Here is a 24,385-nt window from a genome sequence, read left to right as displayed (position 1 = left end):
GGGGGGGGGGGGGGGGGGCGTTTTATAAGGGATGTATTTCGATGATTGAGTGAAAAGCAAACAAAATGTGTGTGCTACTTCGCACGAAGAAAGGTTCCTTGGTGGTGGTGGATGGAGGGTGGTGGTGCAAAATCAATCACCTGCCAAGAATGTGTGTTTGTGTGTATGGCATCCATCTTTTGCTTACTTTTTCCTACGCTGCCGAGTTGACGTCCAAGACGACGCCGTACACCAATGGGGAAAGGTCTGGTTCTGATGGCAATTTTGGAACCCCGAACGCCCGTGGCAAATTTCCATTTGCTAGCTTGTTTAGGGGAAGTGTTTGTCTGTTGGTTGCTGTTGCTGGTGCTTCTGCATAGCTCGGTTGTATAGGCAAATATGGGGATTGGTTCAAGTGCTTCGGCTGTCGGATCAATGTTTTGCACGTGCAGGAGTGCTTTCTTAAAGGGGGAGGCCAACGGTAGGTTTTACTCGTGCTGGATGTTGTGCTCTATCGATGGGTGTACTCTTTTTAGACCATTTCGGATGCAGATGTATTCGTTTTGGATTTGAGTGCTGGAAATTCTACGAGGAAACAGATTCTGAACCAGAACTGTTTCACAATCGTTTCCTGGCTTGGGACATGATTGCCGTCAGCTCCAAAGCTGGTACTAGTTTGGGTTCCGTTCCAGCACCGCGAATGGTTTGACATCTGTTTCCAGAACAGGTTAGGTTCATAACCAGTTCCAGAACATGGATAGGTTGGAAGTCTGTGTTGGGACTGAGATAAGGTGCCTGATTAGTTCCTGGGATGAAAAAGCATCAAGATCTAAGATCAAGGATCAATATAGGCTAGCGCTCAGTACCAGTACTGGGAATGATTCGGTGCTAGTTTCAGATCCAGACTCATTCTTAGTCTCTATCATCAAAATCGATGACGATCGATGAGGATATAATTGATATAATACACATCAGAATAGTTTGAGGTACAAATGTGATTCTACAAAACTCCCGAATTAGTTCTTGAAATTAGTTTGATAAATACCTTGGACAAGGACAGTACCAGAAAGTGTAATAAGAGTTTCGATTCAATTATAACTTCCTTATCTTTTAATATAAAAGAAAATTAAAACGACGCAAACGTAAAACTGTACTAGTTTCGAAGAGATATTCGGTATATTTTTAAGCTGTAATCACATACACTTATAGGAAACTGTCTTTTATGAACTTCTTTTACTTCCAATAGCCAACTTGTGCAAATCATGGAGCTTCTCTTCATCGCTCAATTTACCAACCGACCCTCAGTGCCTTAATGTGCACCCAGCTCCCTTCAGCACCACCCCGTCACCACATTTTTGCACAAACTTGCACAACAAAAAATGACATTCGCAAATCGCGGTGACACATCATCAATAAAGATATGCTGAAGCAAGCTGCTCGAGCTTCACATCTGTAAGTGTGCCCTCTCACACACAAGCTTAAGTAATGCCGTGAGCCCACCTTCTGGGTTCCATCTGACGCTGCCGAAATTGTATCTAGCAGACAGTGGCGGGCAGGGCACCAAATTCAGTAAGCTGCCGGGCAATAAATATTCAAACGCGCGCGCTCGTTCCACCTTTGGAGCCCGGGCCATCGCACCATCGTTGCGTAATGCAAAGCGCGTCGATATTTTTCGGTCTGTCATCTGCAGCAACGGATCTCACGGCAGCTCTTGCTGCTTATCCGTTACAGCCAGCTTATGACGCTTATGTGACGCCTTAAGCGCAATGGGTGAAGAAAGTACCTACCGGGGTACTTTCCTCCATCGTCCTTTTTTAGGCTTTCACCAGGGCCAGGCGGGGCAACAGTCTTGTTGTGTGTACGTGTCCTTGCAAAGGACACGGACGGCTCTTTTTTTCCCTCTTCTCTCGTCTTCGTTTCAACAGCAGGTTCCGTTTCCGTGGCATGAACACCATATGACTCCCGGGAGCACAGCGACATGAAAGCGACGGCGGAAACAACAGCCCATAACGGAGGAGTGTGTGTGTGTATTGAAGCGAGCAAAAAGCGTACTCGGCGACAGGATCCAGAACAGCCGTGGAAAATACTCAAAGCGCGGGAAAAGAATAGAAAAAAATACCGAAGCTTAATCGAACCAAAGTAGGCCATGTGCAAGCGGAAGGAAATATTGCGCAATAGATCACGTGGCACCGGGGACGACAGGGCAGCAAAAAAGTAAACGAGGAGAAGGAGGCACACACATCGAACTTCGCGGCATGTTTCAATTTCGACGGCACGGACGGCACACGTTTGTCTTCCTTCTTTTTTTGCACTAGGCGACAAGGGAATGAAAAACCGGACGGACGGTTCCTTGTTCCAGGAACCGAGGAATCTATCGGTTCCGCCTTTCCGGTACGTCTTCCGGTAATTGAAACAGATGCCACTCATTTCGCTGATGCCCCGAACAAATGGTGCGCCCCCGCAGGCCGTGTGCGTAAGAAGATCTTGCACACCAGCAGTTCGCGAATGCGTTTAGAAAGTCTGGTTCCACAGCGTACAGTGCAAAGAAGATCCTGTTCATATGGCCCTGTTTTTTTATGTTCTTTCTATTTTGTGTTTGTGTGTTTTTTCCCCCTGGTGCTCTCTTGCATAGGCCCAGTTTGCCAAAGGTTAAGAGAGCGCTCCGTCCGTTAGAAGTGCGTCCAAAAGTCGATAACGGCGCGTATTCCTATTCGGTCCTTCACTGAGTGATTGAGCCGTTGATTGATGAAACGGAGCCTTCCACGGGGGCACTGGCTAAGGACAGGAGAAACGCTGGTGGTGAACGCTGTACGATTATATCGATCGTTCTCTGTCTCTACCGTTAGCTCACACCCTCTATCCAAGGGCTGCAGGACCCACAACTGCCAGCCAGGAACGTGCACACCGGGTGGTTGGTTGCATTCTATTTCAACTATTTCCCTCACATCCCGAAGCGAACTGTTTGTGTTCGCTCTCTTTTTTTTTTTTTTTGCTGGTCTGTTTTCTGGGTACCGTTTTTCAATTTGCCATTTTGTCGCTGCCCGAGCGCCGGTTTGATGGGAAGTTGTGTTTCCTTTCCCTTGTTTTGCTGTTTGCTAAACTGATGCTTTCGGCGTTGCTGTTTGTTCGTATTGTTTCGTGAAGCGAAGAAAAAAAAGATACACAGATCGATTGCAAACCGGAAGTAGACAGCATGTTTAGATGGCTGACGGCTGTTTAGATGCCCCCAAAAACGAGCCGTTCCGTTAATGATCCACTCTAATTCGTTTGACGGGTGTTGAGCGTATGTTGTTTGTTGAGTTTAGCTTCATTCTTTTATTTTTTTCGTTTTATTTACGATTTGTTTTTTTCCTGCTTTTTACTACAGTATTATTAGCTTATTACATTATTGATACTGTTGGTGGTTCTTTTCTGTAGATTAAGTGTTTGTTAGTTTTCACACTTTTGTTTTTTACGTTTGAACTTGTTTTTTTACTTTTATTTTATCGTTTAATTTCTATTCATAAAACTTTTTGTTTCTACAAGCTATCATTTAGTGAGTTTTTTGAAGATACCAAACTTAATATTATTGTCAAATGAAGGTTAGTGTTATAAGCAAATTTTAGCTTTAATCTAGTAATTGAATAAGTTAATTTATAAAACCAATAGTTAAGTAAATGTAACAAATGATCATTTAATTAATCATCAAATAAGAATCTATAATTAACCAATTAAAGAACAACTATTCCAAAACATACAAGCTAGCAACTGTGTCGTAAAATGTAATTAAAGATTATTGGTGCCAATGCTCTAATGAAAAACTTTTACACTGCTATCCTGTCAGCAATGCCTAAACCATGTTCCGCGAGGAAATTAAAACGTTGGCAGTGCCTTGTGCATTAATTCCATATTTTACGTTTCTTGACCGATTCTTGCAATGATTTAATCATAGCAACTCACGTGATTGCATTCAATTTTGGTATTTGTTAATTTCAGTCAAACTAAAGTGATTGTAGAGCAATAGTTGAGTTTGAACTGGTATATACTAATAACAAGTGATCATAACAGTTATCAACCAGAAATTAATGTGTTGATGCACTCTGTTGAACTCCTCATTTAATTGCCTTGCCTTTTTTCCTTGTTACATTTGTTATCATTGTGTTGGATCACTTGAAGTGCTTTCTGTTTGTTGAGCTCTTTTCTATTAATCAACTGCAAACTAACTGCAATGCCATTGATTGATTCACATCCAAGAAATATCCTCTCAGGCAATTTCTATAAATAGTAAGACGTCTTATTTCTCTCCTCAAGTGTTTCTCTATCTCCATCAGCAATAATTTTCCTACCCTGCCAGCAGTTCTTTTATCTTCTGCTCAGGATTTTGCGAGGAACTACTGATACGATTGCTACATTTCAATAAAAACAAAGCACCTACCAAAAGGATAGGCTTTTTCTCAGACACAGTACACCCAGCTGCCTAGCCACAGCTGATTTGTTGCTGACTTTGTTCTTCTCCATTGTACCACCCAACAATGGCAGTCTTACGATTGTGTGTGGTACAATCATAACCACAGGAATCGGCTTTGCACATTGTCACCAAGTGTGCCAATCGTTACAATTTATGGGCGGACAGGATTGCAAGTAGATTTTTTGCTTTCTTGCCTCTGTACCAAGCGGTTGCCTTATTTGCAGTTGCAGTGCTTATCGTATGGCATCGTCCCAAACCATCAAGTTAGTCACCGTGCGGATCTTTATCAGGTACTCGAGTCATCGAGCATTGGCCAAAAAAAGAGGTTCCCGTGAACCATTTGAGCAAGCAGCAGATTCCACATACAACAGCCGTTTCCATACAGTTCGTTGCGGTTGCGGATCGATTACACAGGGACTCGGCGCTAGCCTGCGGAAAAGGACATTATTGGCAATTTTGCTTCTCCCTCTCCATTTGTTCTCCAGTTTGTTTGCTGTGCATATCCTTTCTCCTGGTCATTCTTTACGGGGAAATCGTTTTAATCAGCAATTCGACAACCCCTCTTCGAACTGCTCCGTGCAGCGTGCAGGTTTGACATTTGACAGCGCAGCAGAACGAACTACTGCTACTCGAACCGAACCGAGTAGCAGCAGCAGAAAGTGCTGAAATTACACCCGTAACGGAGCCAGATTGTAGCTTCGCATGCTCTACCATGGTGCCGTGATGTGTGCAAATGAACTGTAACGAAATTGACAACTATCGAGCTGCTCCGTCACTGCACGGAACGCTCCCTGCCGTTTGCAACCCAACCGTTCACCGACAAGGGAGAGCGAAAGGATTCTATTAAGTGGGGTGAGAAGGGAGTTTTGCAAACTTCGCAACAATATCGCTTGACGTACTACGTACGCGAGCAGGATGCATAAAAATGGAAATGTGTATGTGTGTTGTCCCCTTTGTGTGCATTCCCGGGTTTCCCCGTGGGCAAGGGCAAACGAAAGGGAACCCCTTAAACCGAAATCATTGAAACAAACAAAAGAAGCATAAATCCACCATCCCCGAAAACCACCCCGGAACGGGCAACAAAGGCGTACAAGAGAAAAGCAACAAGAGTAGCAACAAAAAAAGGGAAGCAAAAGAGTATGATTGTATCAAACTTTGGGTAATTGTTTTGTTTTGTCGTCAAAACTAACCAAAATATGCGTACATTTGCAGAAAAATAGTCAATCGGGATTTGTCGGGGAAACAAAGAGGGGGAAAGAATTCCCTTCGATCTTTTCTGTGTTTTTTTTTTTTTTCGTTGGTTTGCTATTTTCCTCCGTATTCCTGTGGCGAGAAGGGTCGACAAGGTTGGCAAGGACACAGGCACGAATAAGGATGTCAACGGGCCGGCAAACGGGGCGATATTGTCCTTCAAAGGTTCGCTCTGTCGATGGGATATAATTTGGATTCGATACCATACAGTTAAGGACAATTTTTATGCAACACTGGTGATTAGCAAAGCAGGAAAATGGAGACAAAAATTAAGAAATAATAAAAGTATGTTATTCATTGCATGATATGCTGCTAGTCAGTAGTGTTGTCTAAATTGAAAGAAAGTAACAAATCTATTTAATAATTTACTGTTCAGAAGGGACGGACCGGCCATATTGCTTAAGTGAACAATTTAAAATGATTTTAAAAATTGAAGATAAAATAATAAAACAGTTACTAAATCACACGCTCAAGATAGCATAATTTACCCATTAAAGAAGTAAAATAAAACAATTTTGCAAGGGTAACTCATGCCTGCGGACATCCGTTTATCAAAACAGTAGTTCTATTTCTAAAAATGTCTCAATAAAACAACGACTACACGCAAAACAGATAAAAATAGGAGCATTAGGAGCAGCGGTTTTGGTTGAATAGATTACCAAAAGTTACATTAAATGGCTTTAAATACAAATTAAGTGGCTTTTAAATACATTTTTCAACCTAAATACAGGATTGTCGTTTAGTTTTTACATAAATTTAGGCAAATGTCAATCGCCCTTTCAAAACTATAATGGAACTTATAAATAACGAAAATCAAAAAAAAGGCTATGCAACACTTTTTCTGTCCATAACTGTAGATAACGCCCCGTACCCAAAATGCTCTTTCATCCTTGCAAATACCGTTTTTAGAGTTGCGTATCCTATTTTGCGAAAACGCCAGTACACACTCAACAAATGAGCGCATGCTGCGCTTCAAGCAATGGAGGAACCAAGCAAGCAAGCATGTAACAACAACAAAAAATCTAATAAAGAAACATGCTACACAAAAGGATAAATCGAGCAAGGCAACGAAACGGGCGGAACGAAGCCAGCAGCAGCAGCAGCAGCAGTAATAATCCTGCATACCGATCGCACTCGTTATCTGATGGTGTTTCTGGCTCAACGCCGCGTGCTGTGTTCAATTTTCACCGCGCGACCATGCTTCAACGGCAGTCCGTTCCGAAAATACCAACAAAAAAAGAAACATGAAACTAGAAACACATTCCATTCGCCGTTACGGTGGTGCGGACAACAACAGCACCACCAGCACACCACCAGTTTGTCCTGTGAGTTGAATGCTGCCAAGGATAATAGGCGTCCCTATTGCCTGATGATAATCATTATCCTTTTGCCAAGGGCCCCGAAAGGCTGCGTGTAATTAAAAACTTAACTCAAAAACCCGTCGAAACGGTGCTACACGCGCGAGCACGTACGGTAATCGCACACCACACACTAACACTCGCGTGCGCTTTGTAGCAGAACTGCATCTGCAGCGGTTTTGCAGTTCCGTTTTCCTTTTTTTGTGGCTGTGTGTGTGTTGCTGCTGCTCTTGTTTTGTTGCCATTCGTTTCAAGGTTATACAAGGCGGCACATATCCTTTGCTACTGGCAGCCTTGCCAACCAGCGGAACAAAAGAGTGTAAAGGAAGCGCGCGTGCTGGTGCCGAACCGGTTCGCATTTTTTTTTTCGCTTTTTGCTCTCGAAACTTGCAGCTCAGTTACAGAGTTGTTTTGCGTGCTTTTCCTCGCTTCCTTGCCACCGATCGGCATTTTTCACCGTTTTCACCATTTGCTTTGCACCGCTTCGTAGGCCTGCGCAGCGTTAAAAGGGTTGAAGCGATAGTGCAATTTGAATAAATTTCGGTGATAAATGTAGTTTTAGAAGCAGCCTGCCGTTTGTGCAGGATCCGCTTTTAGAGCTGTGGCCTCTGCTCTGTTGGCGGCAGGCAGCACAGTTGCAGCTGATCAGCTGGTTTGCCAAACGGTGCGAGGATGATGGTGATGATTCGCATTCTTCTTCCACCGAAGCAAGCTGAAAGGGGCAGCTGTTTGATGGAAGTCAGACCATCAGGTTTTAGGAGTGTGGTGCCGATTGCTATCGGCAAATGGAATGCGATCAAGATGGCTGCTCCGTTTTTTTGGGGCAAAATATAAAATAAAATAGGTTTGAAATAGAATGTGTTACTCTTCTATCCCATCCTTGTCTTCTACGTTTTTCTTGTTATAGCCTTAAGATTGCATTGAAAAACATTTATTTAAATGAGTAGGTGCCAGAGATTATACAAAATCTTCTTTTTAAAGTTTGGAATAGAATGTGGTTATACTTCAAATCTGCAAATTTTCAGAGTTTTCTAATCACTTTCGAATGTGCACATAATTATTCACCGCATCCAAGATGTATTTAAACTCTGTCAAATAGTTCATTTGCTTCAAAATGAAATTTCAGTATTAACATGAATTTCAACATGAATTTCATGTTATTCATGTTATTAACATGAATTTCAACACATCACAAGGAACCGTCAAACATAATCCAATATGAGTCGTGTTGAAAATCATGCTGAAGAAATGAAAAATTATTGTGATGGAAATGAAAAGTCAGATTGATGTGGATTCACATCTTGCACAACATGTTCATTCAAACAACTTTTATCACGGCCAATAAAAAAATAACTATGAAAGAAGAAAAGCTTCAGAAATACTTATTAGCTAAACAGTTATTCTTACTATCAAGATCTGATACGATTCGTTACGTTACATGATTGTGGTTTCTAATAATAATGTATAACGAATAACGAAACCTCGTATGAATCAAAAAGTGGGAATCTACTAATAAATATCATGTTTTTGTTAACGCTGGAAATGATTCCAAAACTAGAAATGTACTGGTTTTTAATCATAACTTCTGTATTGGAATCAATTTACTCGAATTGGATTTTGGATGTTGTACTGTATTTTGGACCGTATTTCTTGATTTTTGTTTTTTCTTGCTATACTGTCACTATAGGAAAAGGACACAACCCTGTTCATATCGTGGTTAAAGTAAATAATAAGCAAAACCAGTGAATTTTGGGAAAAAACAGAATATTTTTTAATTATTTTTTTTTACATAAATAAGTCATAGAAAAAAAAGATTGATCAAACAAAGTCTGAAATTCGCACAAAGGCCCTGTTTAAGTGAAAATTGACTTTCAATCAAGAACATCCTTCGAGGGCTAGGTTGACTACTCTCGTTATACAGTACTACTTTCAATATTTTCAATATCATTGAAGCGAATGTATATCTGACATTTGAATGACTCAAAATCTCGATATTATGGCAGTAATCCAAATATTTGATACGTTCTAGGGAAAACATAACACACGATGTAATAAAAAAGATGTTTTTGACGAAAAATTCAACAGTAACGAATAAATGAAAAAAAACTTCAAGAAACATTATGCCAAAATAATAAAGAAAATTGATTGGATGGATTATGTACCAAACAAAGACATACCTGCTCAAACATAAAGCCTGGGCGAACCTGCATAATGGACATTTAAAGAATAATATCAATCGTCAGTTAAGTATGTTTATTAAAGAATATAACTAAACATAGCTGAAACATGAAAACCCATCTAAGGATAAGTTAGTAAATCTACTGCTACTCGTATTTTAAGCTGTCGATGTAAAAACACGTTTAAAAACAACAACTGTGCATCCTCAAGGTAAGTGCACTATAACTCAACTATACTCATTGACATTAAAGCATGAACTTCAAGGAATGATTACCTACGACAAACTACCGAAGCACTTCCCGGAAGGCAGGCAAAATCACACCACTCGGGGGTGGAATCGATTCCACGGAATTAAAAATAGCACCCACCATCAAACGCTTGCGGCCCGAATCTGACCCGGAAAAAGCAAAACTCGTCCACAAATAACAAAGCTCATGAATATTTGTGGAATGTGAAATTTCTATTTTCGTGCGAAAGAGGTCCTTCCCCATTCACCCCGATGGAATGCTCTCCCCGCTCCACATCATGAAACTACCGAGAATGGTTTGTGATTTAGCATGACGGGCACAACGGAAAACGAGCCCATGAAAGGAAAAAACGGAGCCTTTCGGAGCATGGTGGTGGGGTGTGGGTACTGGTTGGAATTTTCCAATTCCGTCACCGTTTGCTGCGTACGCAGCAAAAAAAAAAACATGTAAAGGAGCATGGAAAAGCAAAAGCAAGAACAATCATCAATCAAAGTGCTCCAGATCCGTTTACTTTAGCCAAGTGCGGTGTATGCACATGTGTGTGTGTGTGTGTGTGTGTGTGTGTGTGTGTGTGTGTGTGTGTGTGTGTGGCTGTTTGCGTACGGCCCAATGGCACAAAGTAATCTCATTTGGTCAACCAACCTTTCCACATCAACAACTTTCCAGTGTGCTTGATGGAGAGAGAAAAAACGGGGGGAAAGAACGCCAAACTCTGGTGCTGCTACAAAAAAAAAAATCTCCCTCGAAACATATTCGGCACCATTTTCTCCCCTTTTTAACGCCATCAGTTTGATCATTATAAGATTAAAGGACCTTCCCGGAGGCACATACACATAGAAGCTCCCAAGGAACGGGGAATGCAAATGAGTGTGTGCGCGCGATTTATGTAATCAACTTGTTGGACCGAACTGCCACCATACGAGAACATAGCGAATGCACAACTACAACGAACACACTGTCCATTACACGCAAGCAGAACCCTCGTCATTGATGCGTTACTATTACGTAAGACTGCCAGCGGGCTAAATGTGTATGTGTGTATGCATTTATGTAATAATTCGTATAGAATTATACTAACCCCTAAACAATAAGAGACGTTTCGCAGGGATGAGTTTCGCAACCCCTTTAATGCTTATTTTGGTCGACGTGTAGATTATTATCGTGTATTCATTTCTTTAAAAATACGCTAAAAAAGCAAGCAATAGAAACTATTGTACGTTAGCAGGATTTGGAGAAAATACAATTCAAACTGTATCTGGATTCGTTGCTGTGCAGTTTTCTCACGTTATCGTTCAATTTCAGCGTAATGTTTTTGTATCATATGCGAATAGTTTGGTAGCATTGATGACCATGACAAATGTAGCAAAAGTTACACAAGAAACATGACAAAGAATAACAATGAGGAAAAACAAGATGAGAAAAACCGTAAAGTCAAACGATTAAAGTGACAGAAGAAAGTAATAATTTAATATTAAGAATGAGAAAAAAAGGAAAATATGATAAGTGTTAAAAAAATACAATGAAAAACACTTGAAAAACACAATGATCTTTAAAATGGAAACCAATGCTGACAAAAGTATAAACTTTTTCAAATGAAGTTCGTATCAAATAAAGAAACTGTGACAAATCTGTTTCTGATCTTTTCCTGTCTATTAGAGTCGTTGCCGCTAAATGTTCACTCTAACTAACCTGTTTTTGTCTCTAAGGCCCCAATTTTTCACAGCGTGCCACAATTTTTGTCGCTAATGCATCTTTTTTTACTTGCTTTCTTTACAAAAATTAATGTTATGTCTCAAAATGTGGGTTTTAAAAATATTGAATCAAAGTAAAGTAGTTAATAATTTCAATGATAGAATTTAAAATATAACAATTGTTATGCAAATTTTGAAGGTTTTAATGGGATGAAACTAGTTGACACGTATTTTCAGGTGTAAACAACAGTTTTATAATTTAAGAAATTCCATTATTTTTTCCCCAAAGCATTCAAATAACTATTATTATTTAGGAGATGTTAAAAAACATTTATCATAAATCTGCTCAAATACCTTGTAAAATCATCATAATTCCTACAAGAGTCAAAAATTTGTAACCTACAGACAAAAATAGGCATATTAGAGTCAAAAATGTATGAATTACAGAAAAAAAAACTGATGAGTATTATCAAAAATGGATGTCTTAGAGCCATAACTTGTAGGCAACTACTTCGTCTTAGTATATTCTAAATAGTTTGGCAAAAAAATCTTATACGATCAGAAATTTAAAGGGAATACTACTTTCAATTGATGATGTACGCATTATTACGATATAATATATAATACATTTCCTGGAATATCATCAGTTTTGTGCTCTTGTTATTATGAAAAAGACATGCTTTCCATCCTGTTGCGCGCTAACTTCCTGACAGCTCATCATAGCAAAGATTCAGATTGTATCCACTATAAATCCTCACACATGCGAGCCACATGAGTGGTGTATTGGATTGAAAGCGCTGAAACGCCTTTTGAGCTAGCAAAAGATCTGCTCGAGACATCATAACACCTTTTCACTCTAATAATAATAATGCCCCATCTTCTCATCGTGGCAGAAAAATTGGCCTAATGCGTTGAGCTGGCAAACAAAATTACGCCCGAACAGAAAACTCCGTCTTCCCATGATTATAGCCAAAGCCTTCTCGAAATGAACTCCTGCTTGTTTCCGCTACTGCTTTTACTTGCGTTTCTTAATAATAAATTCCCATCAACATATTTCATCTACCAAACACCAACTACACACACACACACACGTCAACGTCAGGCTTTCCGGCTTTAATAATATCTTTCTCCCTATCGTTCGGCCCGGTTTAATCAAACCAAACCCCGGTGGTCTCACCGGGCTTGACACATGCTTATGGTTTAATGTGAATCCGCTTCGTCGTGTTTGCCACGCTGGCAGTATGAGGCCGGGTCGGCGCCAAAAATTCAATTGCTTGCACTTTCTCCTGCCCCCGCTCAACCGCTGGCCGGTCGGCACAGGTCGATCGATGACGATAATAAGACCTTTACCCGGTGCGACACAGCTGTTACTTAACGACCGAAAAGCCGGGCAGCAAGCAAGCAGCACGGGAGATATTTATCGAACGAATATTTCCGTCAGCGATTATTGCAAACGTACGAGGCAAAGGGACATTTTCGACGGGCGCGCTGAGGACACAACCGAACGGTGCGTGGAGGGCACAGGAATAACCCAAAGTAGGAACGCATGAGCATAAACATACGATAAACGATAACGGTGCCAACATGACACTCTCCGGATGGGGTTTCTCTTTCATTTTCGGGTGTGTGCGTGTGTGTGTGTGTGTGTGTGTGTGTGTGTGTGTGTGTGTGTGTCAGTACTTTGGTTATTCGTTTTTCCCTACCAAATCTTAACATAGCATTCACATATATTCACACACTTACACACAACAGGATGGAGCGGATGTTGGTGGCAAGCACAGTATGGCACAGCCATCAGGCGGTAAGGGGAAAACAGGGCATTTTCCTCAAGCTAGCGCCATTCGGCAGCGAAGAAATGCTTGAGTAAGCATAAATAAACAACCGGCACTGGATTTTGGTTCGTTTCGTTAGCTCCTGCTTCAGTAGGCATGAGAAACCGGGTGGAAAATCCAAAACAGGTCCAATGTGGAATGTGGTGCACAAATGTAAGGAAAAACTCCTTTTTTCGGCGTAAGTGCTAAAATTATATAAAATATTTTTCTTCTTACATTTCCAAACCATTTTCAATGTCAGCACTTTAAGCGAGCAACAAAGCCAGGAGAATGTGTTGATATTGACTATTTTAGAATACTAACTAATGTTTCTTCATCCATAAACGTCATATCGTATAACATTTCGTTCCTTTGGATTGGTAGATAAAAAAACAGATGGGAAGGATTGATGTGTGCAAGATGTGATACCAGAATGTACTCAAATGATCGAACATGATATGAAGTTTAATTACTCACACGCCCTGTATTTGTTGTAAAACATTAATTCTGAAGGTACTAGCACAACTAGTCGAATGATCGTTTATTTTTCAAGAAATAATTAGTTACTCCTCCGTTTTCTTCAAATTGATACGACTGCATATAGTGTTGTGATTCATGAATCTTTCGTTGTGATTCATTCATATGAAACTTCAGCGATTACTGATTCGAATCTCGAATCGAATCTCCAAAGACTTATATACTTCTCTTATACATTTGTTCACGAATCTATAAAGATTCATGCATCCTCAAAACTTCATGAATCTATAAAAAAGTCCTGAATCCATAACGTTTCAGAAATTACAGAAATAAAATAAAATATTCGTTATAGGTTCAAGCCTCGAATTGACCGTCTACCCATAGAACGGGTACTAGAAGAAGTCTCGAAAACTTGTATAGGCTGGCATGAGCATGATACGCAAAGAATAAAATTTAAAAGAAGCTCATACGCTATGAAAATTTCGTAATCTTTCGTGATTCTTTTTTGAATGAATCCATACATCTTTGGATGGATCTTTCGAAATTCATGATTCATTCACGATTCAAGAATCTAAATCTTTTCAACAGAAATTTAGATGAGTGAATCATTTCAAAGATTCATTCAAATACGTGAATCAGATTAACTCAATTTATCTAATTCATCAACAAGTGAATACACACCTCAAATTTTGTCATGTTACATTAAACTTGGAAAAGATTGACAAGAAATTCGGCAATTGGGAAATACTTTCTAACTAAAATAAAGTTTTCTGCGACTTCAGACTTCATTCAACTTTCTGCGACATTTTCGACAAAGATGATTTCGATCTACAAATCTGTAAAATTTTATTTTTTTTTTACAACATTTACAAAATAAATTTAATCCAATCAAACCGAAAAAATATTACAAGAATGACTGCAGGCCTACCACCACCACAACCACAACGGTTCCTTTTGATATCTTACTGCAGAGTGAGAGAGTGTGTGTTGACTGAGAAGGGAAATAAATTTCCCATTCCGCAAGAAGTATCGCATAATCACGCTGATAACCACAATAACAGAACATGCAACTCTGGATAAGGATTAAGCGCACAGGACAGGACGTGAACGCTGGTAGGCAGGCAGGACCGATTGGAGCTCCCAATGCTCAAATTATTCGCCTTCAGCGAGGCCGTTATCGAAAAAGGGAAGTGGTGTGTGCCGCTTCCCTCTCCCCCCTTTCTCTCTGGGTAAACCGAACCTGCCCGCAAAGATGTGAAGGAAGATTGTGGTTTGGCTTTTCAGGTTGGAGCCTTTCATCCTACTCCCAGCCGCGGCTTTACCACACACGGCGGCCTTCAAGCCCTTTGGACCGTGCGCCGCAACCGGGGAGAGTACATTAAATAAATGAGTTGTGTTTTAAGCCAATAAATCACGTTTCCTATTATGGCGACGACAAAAACATGCATGGAAAATGTAGGCTTGACGGTGCCATTTGCCACACGCGGAGGCTACCCCGCCACGGTCCCGAGTGTGTATTTATGTGGATGTATGCGTCCGTGTGTGTGTATGTGTCTGTGCGAGTTGAGTTAACGCTTACGCCATAAAGCACCATTTAGAACACGGACGGAAATTGGTTATCGAAGAGTTAGTACGTGCTGCTCAGGGCAAGCAGCACACCACAGCAGGAAACGCGTGTGCAGTTTTTCCTTTGCTTTGGTGAAGAACATCTACCAATACCGGTGGCACAGGCAAAGGCAACGGAAAAGGTTAGCGCTCTTGTGAGTTTTCCAGTTCCCCCCTCCTTTCAGTTTTTTTTTTCTGTTTGCTGTGCCAGAAGATTCCGAGAAATAAATCGCCCCGAAGGAAGTATATCAAAATAAATAAGTGCTAACTTGCAAGCGATTTTTCGGGAATTTTTGCCTCCAACTCCGTTCCCTCCCGGGAGGGCCAAGTAAGCAAAAACCCACTGCCACTGGAATTGTGGCAGCACACCACGCTGGCACGCAGTTTCACGGGCGGATAAACTGCGAAATATGGGATTCGTAACGTGTTTTTTTATTCTCTCTCCTTCTGCTTCGCCTGCCTTCAATTCTTCACGATGTGCGGGGAATAATAAGGATTTAAGGACCGCTGGGCGAAACGGGTTCCAAAATCCAAAAAAAGGCAGGTTGCTCCATATCCGGGGAATCGATAGCCCAGCTGGTATGGCTCGGGAACCCGACCCCGTGTTGGGTTGTTTATAGGCGGCGGGTGGAAAAAAAGGTTGTTATTTTGGAATGTATTTTTAAGCCATGCGGAAGTGGTTTGGATCTGATCGAAATCTTAAACCGGGAGAAGAATGTTTGCACTGATCCCTGAATAACGGTAGGAGTTGAAGTTGAAGGTGGTGGTTGGAAGTAGGGAAACTTCGGAGCTCAATAAATTTATAATGCATCGAAATATTTCATGGAATTTAATCAATGCGCCAGAGGAACTCCAGATGGGTCAGGTAATTATCTACTTCGGATGGAATATTTTTTCAGTATTGCCAAGAAAATGTAAATAGTTTACGTTTAGTGGGTAAGGAGTTCTGGAAAAGACTTTGCTAGATTCCATTGTACTTTAATGATTTTATTTTTTTTATGGGAAAGGCATGGGAAATTCCAGATTTTGCATTATTAATTAATTGGTATCAATTTGAGTTTTAGTACACTCAGTTGATATTTTTCACAAGATTAGATAATGTTTTATGACAGCAAAACATTTCATGGTTCTACAAGTTAAAACGACATCTTGAGATGTCATATGAACAAAGTGTCCTTACTCATGAAAAACTGGACTTAATTTTTCAATCAGTTATATAGTACTAAGGTTATACAATTAATTATTGCAGATATATCACTTAACCTCAGTCCTAATAATCTAATTCACCTAACTCATGCTAAATCCAACAAGGACAATGAGAATTAAGATGTGAGTCTGATCTGAAACCAAAAAGATCGTGCACATTTCAGTGTAGTGTAGGTTAAGTATAGACAAGCAAATTCATAACAGACACCTAATGATCCGGCTAAACGCTCACGAACCAATTGATGCATTGTGTACAACATATTTTAGGAAAGGGAATTAATCTAGAAATATCAGCTTTGATATTCCCGCAAAACTACATCAAATCGCTCTCTGTGTACTGAAAGGTCAAAATTATTTGAGTAAAGAGTATAACTAAAAACTTTATCTAACAAGGGTAAAAATTCATTGTTTTCAACATGAAGTAGTTTTTTATATACTTTCGGAAGAAAGTATAAACTCTTCAGATCTCTGAACAACACCTTTTTCATGCGCTGAAACCTCAGATTATGACTAATGTTCATGTTTAATCAATGATTAAATTATCTTGGATAAATTGTACAGGGTTTTGAGTGGCAATTTCCAATGTAAACAACATATTGAATTGCTTGCGAGATGATTTTCAACTGACATCAAATGTCACGAATTGCATAACACAAATTATTCAGTTCTTACGTATGATTCCAACACATCACAAGCTGGATAAAGTATGACAGTTATTTGTGATGTGTTGAAAATCATGTGGAAGAATCGAAATTTTATTGTGATGCCTATACAATATTTGACAGCTGTTGAAAATCATCTCGGAAGCTATGAAACATATTGTTTACATTGGAAATAGATATGGAAAACCCTGTAGCTATACAGGATAAGTTCACGGTTAATAAGTTCATAAGCCACGCTCATGCTCTTTACCTGAGTAATCACAGGCTCCTAAGAAAGTAATGTTGGAATCATCAATTTTTAATCAAGTATTGCATTCTTGGAAACCAACTTTCTATCAAGATGGTATTATGAATAGAACACCAGCCTGATGATGACACACTTCAGAAAATCTCTCAATTGATCTTCAGTTCATTTGTGACATGTTGACCAGATACAAACATCCTGGCAATATAAATAGATGACTCAACCTTGAGTAACATTAAATTATCCGGCTCACGGGCCTGTGCGCACGAGGAACAAGAGCATATCATTACGAGAGTTGCCATCACCGCATCACGTGGACACTTCCGGCGTTGTCGTATTATAGTTTGCACTCACTTCCGACAGAAGCTGACACGGCAGGAGCGATCCGGAAACCGGAAAAGCCACAACCACTCTACGCAACATGCAACCGACGTGCAAATCAGGCCGAGGATGCAGCCACTCGTACAGCCGTTATCGATGGATCCAGTTGAATAGGAGCCGGAAGGGACGGTAGGCCACATCCCTAGCAGTATGCACAGTATGTCACTGGTTTCGGTACGTCCACCCGGTCGGTGGTTTAAATTGGCAAACAATGTGCCATCAATTGACACATGATCAGTGCAAATTGTGGGTTTTGCGCTTCCGGTTTACGGTGCGTTGCGTTCGCTCGTGCGAATGCGAAACCGGAAGATGTTCGACGAGAATGGTCGGTATTTGCTTCATAATTGGCTGGCACACTACCATCACAGGGCTAGAGTATCGCTAGGCAGTACCGAGACGTGCCGGATGAGAACGGGCTGGATTAAAGCAAAGGATTAAAGGTAAGCTCAGAAAGGAGCGGGAATAGTTTCGTATTAGAAAATAGAACTGGATCACTCACTCAGGGTCCGGGCCAGGCACAGCAAGCAGCCAAGTACACCATTAAAGAACCTCCCCGCAAAGAACTCGGGCGGACAGGATTACCGGGCAGACAGTTTTCAAACAATCAGGCACGCTAAAGAAGTGCTATGCCCGTGCTTATTGAAGCTACCCGGACCTCTCGAACCGCTCCCACGATGCTCTGTCCGGTGAGTGACGACCACAAAAGCTTGTTCCACATAAAGCACCAAACCCACCCTTTTCTGCTATGCACGGTGCACCAGAAAAGTCTGACAGGGCAGCCAATCATTCCCATCATTGTGCAGCAGCCATGATGTGGGACGCCGTGCGCGGACGACGGTCGGAGACCGGATCCGGAGAGTTCGGGCGGCCAAAGGAAGGCTTTAGGCCCCGAATGGACGCGGCAGTACTTTGCGGTGGTGGAAAATGTTCCATTCTTCAGACCGCTTTGCCTGCGATGCTCTACGTGAAGAGGGTTCGCATTCATGCCAGTGCATCATCATCCATCCGTCCGTCCATCACTTTCACTGTTTTCACGAGCAGCTTTGTGTGTGTGTGACTTTGGAAGCGCGACAAATAGCAGCAGCAGGATCGGCTTTTATCTCCGCTTTTTTTTTCATTCAAGCTCAAAATCCATCAACCGTTCTTCGAATGGGTTATGTTGTTTTCAAAGTTCAAAGCACATGAAAGGTGTAGAAGGTAGTGGTAACGAAAGAAATAAAAAAAAGGGATGGCAACTTGCTATTGTGCACGGGTTCGAAACGAGGGGTTTTTCGGAAGGATTTTGAAAGGGTGTCGGTAGGTGTCGGTTTTGATGAATGGAAGGTAATCAATATTGTTTAAACACATTCTGTTGGGCATAAGATGCATATGGAATTGAAGGTGGATCGAAACTTTATTTAAATTTTCATACTTCATATAGTAAATGGATGTTTTGGACGGCTTCAAGATGCCACAGACATTGAATAGTAACAAAACAATTGATATAATAATGCATTTCATCATAGTTTTCAATCAAACTGTAGAAGAACATCATTTTATAGTAGTACACACAAGCCAGAAGTTTGCATCATAGTCTTTTTAAAGTCCACCAACCACTGTCACATCTAAAATCGATTTCAAACAGTCGAACCTCCAACCCAAAACCATCGAACCACATTGTCATGCATTTGTGGTTCAATGTTTTTTTGGTTGCCATCACTTTAACGTTTCTCGATTTTTTCCTTCCATTTGTCCCGTCCGGTTCCCTAAATGTATTGAACATCACACAGTGCACACATAGCACAGCGGCAAGGACGACACAGGCATAGAACACACCGCGTAAGGCAGGACCAGAGAGGCCGGGATGAAACTGCCAGCTCAAAGTGAAGCCACAAATAAACTCAAAATCCTTCCCAACGGTCAATGTTCGGTGGTGTGGCCCGCAACCCACACGCGCAGCACACCAAACCAAGTTTGGCAAACAGTGAACCTCCCAAAAAATGTGAAGCCACCTTTTTGCCACCCCTTTGGTGGTGGTTGCTCTTCTAATTCAAATTCACCGTTGCACCTGGCCGTTGGTAGGACCAAAGGAAGGAAAACAAAACAAAAATCCCATCGAAATCCTTTCACGTGCGCTCCGAACTGTAGATTCCTTTTTATGCTCCCATTTTGTTTTTTACTTCGCAGGGAAAAACAGTCGCCCGTAACGAAACAAATCCAACCCACGTCGGTACAATATGGTCGGGGATTTGTGCGCGACGAGAAAACACAACCTGATGGTCGTGCAACAGCAACCCGGCCTCGGTTCGTAGAGGTTAAAGTTGGAAATAGCAAAACGTTGTTCCCTGGCGCAAACCACAGTGTGGGTCATAACCGGGAGAATGCACTAACTCGCCGGGGCTTGCCGGTTGTGTTCGCTGTTTCACAGAACAGGCCCAGAGAACGATGCTAGAGGTATTTAGTCGATGATGAAATGCGGCTCCCGCGTCGTACTAGGAGAAAGTTTTGCACAGCCAGCCGTAAAGTAGTTTTACAACTACAATAGATGCTAATTTGCTGGTAATTGAAAATCATTCGACAAGTTAAAAATCCATTTGCTTGCGAGGATGGCGGGCAAAATAAATTGCAGGGAGCTCTCAACTGTGGTGTTTTTGAAAGTTTTGAATGAAAAAGAAGAAATTTCATTTCAAAACCTTCAATTATGCACACAGGATATTCCCTGAATTTTGGGTTATTGAAATTAAGGCAATCAATTTAATTCTTCTCTTAGAAGTGTTTACAAATCTTCCGTAAGTCTTTCAAATATAACAATAAGTTGTATGAAAACATAGACGAAGACATTTACTTTATTTACAGGTCTCTTTCACTTTTCTCAAGCTAAAGGAAATACAACAAGAATGCTAAATCCCAGCCATACTTTCAACATTTTCCTATCCGTAGTATGGTTTCCTGGTAATGCTGAACTGAACTTATCAAAAGCCAAAAGCCTGGAAAAAAGTTTTCTAAATTTTATTCCTTTTAAATGTGATACCAAACGACTCGTGCATGAAAGTGAAACAAAACCATCTTTCGTGAATAGTTCCAGGAAACCAGTTCATCAAAAGTATGCCACGCACCCTTGGCCGAGGGTCGTGTTTTGCATTGATTTAATCTACATTTCCAAATATCAACATATTTCTAGTCCTTCCTTCACATCTCTGGAGCAATAACCCAACTTCCAGGAAGAAAATCCCGTACACGATCAAAGCGGGGGCCTCTCAGTTTGTTTGCGTTCAAAGTTGGATGGATTTTTGCTGTATTATGACATCGGTTTCATCTCTTGCTGATGGAACACAACAACAACAAAAAGAAGCTCCATTTCCAGAAATCGTAATTCAGCACAATCCGGTAGGATGTTTCGTGAAGGCAAGAGTAGGAATTTTGTGTCACACAGTGTCGCTTTGATTTTCAAAGTTCACTACCACCCTTTATAGAGCTCTTTTTGCATCGTGTCCGGGTTGGAAGTATTCACTCGTCGTTTTGCAAGCAGACACTTCTTTTCATTGCATAGCATTCGTGAGGTGCGATTTACGATAAAAAATCTGTCCAGTTAATTCTACGAAGGTAAAGAGTCAAATGGAGTACAGAAGGGCGCGAATGAACGCAGAACTTTCTACAAAGTGAGCAGCAAAGGGACCCTATCGCAAGGAATGCAAACAAGTGAGACCAGTCCTTTAATACGAACCACTGGCTTTCATGTTAGCAGTAACGGGTACGTTTGCCACACAAAATAACCCCTGACAAACACAAAAGAAAGTGCAGAATAGGACGAAAATGACATCAGGGAGTAACTTACTGTTCTTTGGAATATAAATTGGCTCATATCGACTTATCGCGAAAGTAATAAAACGAAAGTAGCGCAAGATGTGCATTCTGGTTTGTTGGCTTTGGCTGCGACACGTAGCGACCATCCGACTATACTCTGCCTTTCCACTCTTGTACGTGAGAATACATGTGTGACAGTTCAACGGCGATAACCTGTGAGTTTATGTATTCTGTGACCCTGAATGTAACCTGAATGAAACGGACAGGGACATACACAAAATCGAACCAACCCCATGACAATAAACTAACGTGCTATGGTTTTTATCTCCAATGCCTGTTAGTTTTTTTTCCAACAAACTAACGAAGTTCTCGAAAATATTTGTGGTCGAAAGGAAATCAGCACCAGAAGCAGAGACAAAAATGTACCGAAAAATGTTCAATAATTTGAAGAACTTTAACAAACTGATGATTTTAGCCAATCCCCATTTACTAATCAGAACTAAACTAAGTAAAAACAGTAAAAGAAAGCAAAACAAGTGGCAATAAGAACACCAATTCAGTAAATTAAACAAGAAAGGTGCTTTTTGACAGAAGCAAGCCATTACAATTTCATTAAACGAAACAAATATTATGTTCAAAACAAATATTTTGGAAACGTTTGTTTTTATGCAAAAAAAATTATGTCTAGGCCTTTTGGTATTGTTTTAAGTTTAACAAAAACATGGTACTCTGTATACTTTTGGATATTCTTCTAGTTATATTCTTCCTCGTTGTACGCAAAGCTCAAGAAGATTAAAACTGCTAAAACGCCAAATCTTTTCCATAAAAAACCTCTTTTATCAATCTTAAAATCCACAAACCTCTTAACACACACAAAAAGGAAAAAGTCACACAAGAAAGCAAAAACTGTGGGACACATTGTCAAGGAAGTGTTATAGCGTCATATTGTTCAACTATTCTACTGATTGTTTCCTCACACACGGTGCAATAATTTGCTGATATCAATGCGACAAACTGTTCACATAAAAACGGTCATTTCGGGGGATTCAAATGTCATCTTCACCTACATACACATACACATACACGCACTTCTACCACAAAAAAGAAGGAAACTGCTGAGGTGTGCAGTAGCAATACAGTAAAATAGGAATAGCCATCCTTAACAGATTCTTCTCTGCTAAAAATGTCTCTTTGTACACTGTAGGATGCTTGTATGCAAAGTGATGTAGCAGCCCTTTCTCTTTTTTTTTGTGCTGAATGAATCTATTCTCCTTCATCACCATTCTCACATGACATGTTTACTCAGCACTTGTGAAAAAGAAAAGACCGGAATAAAGCTGCCATGCAGCACTTCCGCCTATCGGTCGAAGATGGTTTACACTTTATGACACTGACGCCTTGGAAAGTGGCCGTTTTCTATCCTGGAACAGAAAAAGATATATCCTAGAACAAAAGCCTCTTATATATCCCTTTGCCTGGCGCTGAAAAGGAATGGGAAGAAGGTTTATTCGCTTAAACCAAAAATGTATGTGCACCAAATACAGCCTTCCCGAAAGGCTTTTTACTCCCAACACGAAGCAATGGCTCATAAATCGCACAACAGGCTTTCAAAGTACACGCAGGCACAAACTATCGGGGAAAAACTATCCCATAGTACTACCGTGGCTTGCAGTGTGTTTGGTTATTATCGTAAAGTTTGTTTCCTATTTTTCTACATCCCAGCTTTTACTGCTTTCCTTTATAACTCACATGCACAGATAAGCGGTAATGTGGGCAGCTTTTCGGGTGCTTTTGCTGCTTCTTTGTACCCCCCCACCAAAAGCGCTTTTGAGACTTGTTTTATGTGCTTGTTGTTGTGTGCTGGAAAAAAGTGAAAGATGTTATGAGACATAGTTCGATCGCCTTTTAAGTGTGGCACAAAAAAAGCTTAGTATTATTTTATCCTATACTGCTGCTATCGTTCATAATTTTGCTGCGCTTACCTTTTCGGTTCGGTTGCTGATAGGAAAATTATTCGAACAGCAAATGATAAATTTGGATTCATTTTTCTTGCAAGCTCCGGGGCAAATCATTTCATCCCCTGGCAGCAAACAATGTGTGTGAAATATTCGTTGCTTTTTTATCACATAAGAAAATGCTTGTTATCTTTCTCAAGTTTTTTTTCTCTCCTCGTTTTATCAGTCAGCATTTCCATAACAATAGATTCTCGATGGATCTCTTTTTTTCTCACCCCACCCGCTACCAAACCTTCCCCGAACGGGTGAATTTATCGCGCTCGGACTCCGTTGTTTGTAAGTATGATTGAGGTGTGTTAAGCGCTCTGGCGTTGGAACGAAAAAAGAAGAAACAAAATGCTTTAGCTTTGAGCACCAGCAACGGTGCGCGAAAACAACAACAAAAAACACCCTCCCCGGAAGGTAAAGGAAAACAAATGACGAAATTCCATTCCGTCCGATTCGAGTGGAGATCCGATTGATCTTTGGGCGATTTATTTTGTAGGTTTCAGAGCTAAACACCAGGCACCAAAATGCCAGCTCCGTGAAGTTGCTCCCGCATCCCGCGTCTTGGGAGCGCATGAGGTTGAATTAATTTTTACTTCAACACCTCTGTAAGACTCCCCTTCCCAATCGCACCAGCTCACAAGTATGTTGGGCTTTTCACGGTAAAAAGCCCCAAAATTCCGGCAAAAAGCAGAGCGAACGATGCGAGCGTTGCGATTTCCTGTTCAAGGACCCACGCTATCTCGTGCCGGGAGTAGAATGTGTGCCGGCTATTTCCGGCGCTTTCTTATCCTGCGTTCGGGGGTTTCCATTTATTCATCCACCCGTAGTGCTGCACGTACGCACGCACGCACACCGCTGGATGTTTTATTCATGCTCATCACATACACGCCACTAGCTCGCTAGCAGCAGCCAACACTCGGGACTTTCACAGTGGGAAGATTGATAGGAATTGATTGGATTATGAGTGTGCCAGACACATTCACACATACACACAGAGGGCATTTGCAGAGCAGCAAAGGCCGGAACAGGAATGCTCGTGCAAAAATATGTGATGCGTTGGA

At 40.9% G+C, this 24,385-nt stretch overlaps 1 protein-coding gene and 1 long non-coding RNA gene across 3 annotated transcripts in view; one reads left to right on the top strand and one right to left on the bottom strand.

Annotated features, from left to right (window-relative positions):
- Window positions 1-24,385, top strand: part of LOC1271163 (protein scylla) — a 183,711-nt gene that overhangs the window by 28,646 nt on the left and 130,680 nt on the right. The window lies entirely within an intron of this gene.
- Window positions 1-24,385, bottom strand: part of LOC133393785 (uncharacterized) — a 344,205-nt gene that overhangs the window by 232,304 nt on the left and 87,516 nt on the right. For both annotated transcript variants that reach the window (XR_009766388.1, XR_009766387.1), the window contains exon 3: window positions 9,213-9,239. This is a non-coding gene — a long non-coding RNA (uncharacterized LOC133393785). The remainder of the gene's footprint in view (window positions 1-9,212; window positions 9,240-24,385) is intronic.

The sequence above is a fragment of the Anopheles gambiae genome, chromosome 3, assembly GCF_943734735.2.
Source record: "Anopheles gambiae chromosome 3, idAnoGambNW_F1_1, whole genome shotgun sequence".
In the NCBI taxonomy this organism is placed as follows: domain Eukaryota; kingdom Metazoa; phylum Arthropoda; class Insecta; order Diptera; family Culicidae; genus Anopheles; species Anopheles gambiae.
The sequence above is the reverse complement of the archived record's forward strand: the minus strand, read 5'-3'. Positions and strand labels throughout refer to the sequence as shown.